Consider the following 5,655-nt stretch of genomic DNA (forward strand, 5'->3'; position numbering starts at 1 on the left):
TATGATCCGTATATATGATGATTGGACTTGAGGGACATTTTAAATAATGTCACCTTTTTTGAAATGAATCTATGATTGTAAGGAGCTCTTTGTCATGGATCTCATAATTAATCTTGACTGCTGAAAATTTCCTAGAATGAAAAGCTATTAGGTGGAATTTGTCATTTATTCTCATTTGTCTCAACACGACACCCATAGCAAGGTCTAACGCATCTATTTTCATAAAAAATGCCTCAAAAAAGTCAATATGATACAAGATTGGTAGAGAAGTAAATTCCTTCTTTATAATATTAAATGATGCTTCTGCTTCATTATTCTACTTAAGTTTGTCTTTACAAATCAAACATGTAAGTGAAGCTGCAACTTGAGAAAAGTTCTTGATGGAGATTTTGTAATAATTAACAAAGCCCAAAAAACATTACACATCTCATATTGTTCTTCGAATCTTCCAATTTATGATAGTTTGGACCTTTTTGGAATCCATCATAAGACCTTTGTTAAAAATGATGTGTTGTAAAAAGTCAACTTGAATAGTGTGGAATACACACCTTTTCAACTTGGCATATAATCTTACATTTTTAAGTTTCTGTAATACACGACAAATATGAAATTCATATTTTTTTTATTTTCTTAGAGTAGATTAGAATGTCGTCTAAATAAATAAAAAGACAAAATTATCTAAAAATTCATGAAAATATCATTCATAAAATATTAAAAAGCGGCCTATACATTTGTGAGTCCAAAAAGCATGGCACTATATTCAAAATTTCCATATCTAGTCTAAAAAATAATCTTCTATTCATCTCTTTTTTTAATACGAACTAAGTTGTATGTTCCTCGTATATCTATTTTGGTATAAATATTTTTTTGATTGAATTGGTTAAGAAATCTTTAAATCAAAGACAAAGGATACTTATTTTTAATAGTGATCTTATTGAGTCTTCAATAATCCACATACATCCACAGAGATTCATCTCTTTTCTTTACAAATAAGATAGGAGCCCCAATTGGAGATTTAGAATGGCATATGAAGTTCTTTGCCAAGTTCTCATCAATGTACTCCTTTAATGCAGCTAATTCATATTGTCATTAGCTATAGATTGATTTGAATAGTGGTTGAGTTCTTTCTTACAAATCAATTGAACAATCATAAGGTCAATGCTCTAAAAGAATATCTGCATTCTTCTTTTCAAAAACATCTTTAAATTCTTGATATTGGCTAAGAATATCACTTGATATTTTTCCATTATTAAAAATGGACGTAGCATATATATCAAGAATTTAAAGATGTTTTTGAAAAAAAGAATGATCCTTCTTTTGCAACATGTATGAAAGTTCTTACACTTATCAGTAAAGGTTTGGATATATTGGACTTGTATAATTTTACTTCGCTAATTCAATCTTGAATTATACTACTAGAAAAATTAAGGTTACAAGAAATCCAATCTATTTGAAGATTATATTTTTTTAGCCATAATAATCCTAAAATAACTAGATTGGAAGGAGATCTTATTATATTAAATACTACTATGTTGTTATGATCTTTAATTGTTACATCTAAAGGAAAAATCTCATAGTAATATTTCTAAAAGACAACAAATGACCATCTATGACTTCTACATATATGGATTTAGTTTTCTTGACTAAAGATACTTTTTGATTTTTGACAAAATCTTCATCTATAAAACAAGGTGAGGCTCTTGAATCTAATAAGGTAAAAACTTTGTGATTTTTAGGTCCTAAATACACATCTATTGTAAAACAAGGTGAGGAATTTGAAGAAAGAATAAGACCTTTACTAAATGTTGTACATTATTCTAGCCGCACAGTCTCGATTGTAATTAGAGAATCTTATTTCTCGATACATTATCTTCTTTAGTAATTATATTCTTTATTTTATAATTACGTTGCTTCTTTGGATAATGTTGAGTATTATATTTAGCTTCTCCATAATATAATAAAAACTCTCTTGATGACGTCGAGTCTTTTCTTGCTCCGTGAGAGGTTTAAAACATATCAAATCACTTTGTATTGATTCTAGCCTTGATAAATGTGTTTCAAAAAACTTGGGAATTGTCGCCATTTTTTGACTTGTTCCTCTTTAGTCAAGTCTTTGTTTTTGAAGCCTTTTAAATAATTGATTGTTGCATGCAATGGCTTGAGCAATAAATTATTCTAAAGATACTTCTTTTAGTATTGTTAATAACAAATCTTTGATGCTATCCCTCAATCCATATCAAAATTGATTGATAAGTATTTTATCATTCTAGTCCACGTTGCAAGTAAGGTTTTGGAATTCAAGAGCATATATGGTGGTTGATTGTAATTTTTATCATAAAGATAAGAGTTAAGGCTTTGCTATTCGTTCTCAATCATTTTCTCCAAATATAGCCATAAACACTTCTAAGAATGAATTTAAATCATAAAAAAGTTATCAATCCTTTTCCATCAAAGGTACTAACCAAAAAAGAACACTTCCAGATAGAAGTGTATCTCTAAAGCCGACTTGAATAAGTCCATTTGCATATTGAAAAGGATGTAACTTTAAGTAGAGCATAACTTGTTGTAAAAACCCTCAAAATTTTGATTTTGTTCCATCAAACTTCTCAGGCATACTAATTCTTGTTTTTCTTGAGCTTATAGAAGCAAGATCCCCCTGAATTTGGTTGTGACAATGATCAACTTGTTTCCCTCAATTGTACAATTTTTTGATGTAGATTCTGGACTTTTTCCATAGTTATAGAAGTAATCCTTTCATAGTTGACATTAGTGATGTGTGAAATTTCCACCCTAAGAATGTTGACAAGCTCGTGAAGATCCATAGTAGTTGCATATCTATTTTCACTTCCACTAGAAAAAACATCCATAATCTTCCCTTCCATAGACAACTCAAACAAATCGAAAAAATTATATTAAAGGAAGCTAATATGTAACTTCTAATAAAAATTTCTACAAAGAAGAATAATCTACTTTCTTTAAGGAAAAGATTAGGGTTAGAAAACAAGATTTTTCATTTAAAGGTAGATAGTCTATAACCTTCAAAATACAACAATAGAAGTAGAGTAATCCACTCATTTCTAAAACAAAATAAAAACAATATGTTAGCACTCTTGTCAAATTGTCAAGGACATGAATCTCAAAAAAAAAAAAAAAAAAATCCTCAATACATTCTTATGTCACTGAAAGGAACTAAGAAGTCATTCAAAGATGATATAATATTAAGTAAGAATGGCTATTGTCAAAAATAAGAAGACTAAAAAGTTTTGAAACAAAACTAAAGACTTAAAAGGCATTGATAAGACTGAAGAAGGCTTCACTCTTACCTCTATATATACTCTTAACTAGGAGCTACGTAGCAACGTCCTATAGGACTTCCAAAATATGTTGACTTTGCTAGTCACATGTCTTAATATACAAGGCAAGTTCTCTATGTATGTGCCACATATTTAGTTTGTTCCATAAGCTACTACATGAAGTTAACTTGTTTCACAAACTATTAATATGTGGTTAATTTGTTGGCCAAATTTTTAATCTAAAAATACATCTAAAATTAGAACCATATCTATGAAGCTTCTAGAAAGCTACTTTAGAAGATTTTATCAAATTAATCTATATTTATCTACTTCTACCTAATCATATGAGTAACTATTGAGATAAATGTATATGTTGATGATAAGAAGTTGGCTCTCAACAAACTTATCTTTTGTCTTTACTACAAATCAAGCAAAATAAGTATAAAAAGTATGTGGAATATCTTCTTTTTTGTAACAAAAGTCTTGAATACATTGCATTTGATTATATCTAAAATTTCTATATTTGTGCTCTAAATACGTAATAAATATTTGAAGAGATTCAAATGATGGTGGCTCTCTTATTTGAAATAAAGCTATTTTTATTGCTTGAGCCATACAAGATAAAGTAATTAGAATATTGGTTAAAGAAGTGGCTATATCTTTCAAAAATATACTAACTTTTCTTTGGATTGGAACTTCTTTCTTGACTATGGGCATTAAGCTTGAGATATTACCTTCTTTAAGAGTTGAAATAAGCTCTATGTATGCCTCTCAATAATGCTCTATTTCACATAATTTATATGAGTATTCTATATTCTATTTTTCATAGATTTAGAGTATCTTATGTTCCAAATATTTTGATAAGAGCTCAAATGCATATCACTTATTGAAAGTTGGAGACCTTTCACGCTTCTCCTTCATCCACATTTGAAATCTGAGTTTCCAATCTAGTAAAAGAATGCCCCCAACTCTTCTTAAGAATCTATTCTTTGCCATGTTATGAAGATCGTCTTCCATCTTATAAAATGTGTCTATCCTTGGAACTCAAAGCCTCTAAGTGGTATCTAATATTGAAACAAGCTGAAAAATCTTGTTAATATCTATCCCTGGCTTAAAGTCTTTAATGCAGTCACTATCCAAATAGTTTTGTGAAAGAAATCGATAATATTGACTCATAACATATACCATAAAAGAAACTATTTAGGTACCTACAACTATCTAAAAGCTAAAAAGACAACATATGCTTACAAACTCTACCAATCTTAAGAATTCATTGACAATCACATCTGGATCACTATAAGTCTAATATATCCACAAATAAAAGGATCTTGCCAACTATCAGCTTCATTTCATCTTTAGAATATGTCTAATAATATAAACTAGTACAAATTTAAAATAGAGAAATTATAAAAAAATTCTTAAAATAATATCCACAATTAAAAAACGGTACCAAAAATGAAATCCAAAAATCCATATTGAATCTTCATTCCTATTAATACATAAGAAATAATTAAAAGTGAATAAAAGCAATCAACATCTGCTTATAGTTGATGGTTATAAATCATAGAATATATGATAAGAAAAAATAATTACAATGAACTAAAAAATATACAGAAGTGAGAGAAAATAAAAATCTCACTTAAAAAGAAATCAATATTTAGTAAATGCCACTTCAATATTTGAAATGACCTCCTTTCTAAAAATTGAGTATGTCAATAGATTCTTTGAACTTCTTCCATATAAAATTGGTTCAAAAGTAATCAAATTTGGATTCCATATATAATTAGAATGAGCTTCTAAACTTAACACTTAAGAGTTCTATACAATATATGTGTGTGTGTCTTCTTTTTATTTCTTTTTTTTTAAAATATATTATGACTGTGCAATAGATCTATGACCAAAAAAAATTATAAACTATAGTCCTATAATTATAAAAATATCTTGTGACTATTGTTAAGAAGACAAGCCTCCTCAAGAGTATATAGGATCTTTGATTGCAAGTGGATTGCAAGAAGAGACAACATTATTCCAATAAAATTCAAATATAAAAAAATCATGTCAAAGATTAAATAAAATTATTGGATTAATTTCTTTTTCATACTAAGATGCATCCAATTCCCAACTCTAATCTCAAATTCAAATCTTCTCACTAAAATACCTATAATTTATTTATTATTAATTCAATTTATGCAAAATTTAGCTCATTAAATTTAATTCAAGCTATAAAATTCAACATATCAAAGTCAATAAATAAATTTCAAAGAAAATAAGAACCAAATTAAAGAAAAAGTTGGCTATATGCTCTAACTATAGACCTCAAAATCTCCATCAATAAATTTGCATAGATTTTTCTTATCACAAC

The sequence above is a fragment of the Physcomitrium patens genome, chromosome 21 (genome assembly GCF_059467195.1).
Source record: "Physcomitrium patens ecotype Gransden chromosome 21, ASM5946719v1, whole genome shotgun sequence".
NCBI classification, from domain to species: Eukaryota; Viridiplantae; Streptophyta; class Bryopsida; order Funariales; family Funariaceae; genus Physcomitrium; species Physcomitrium patens.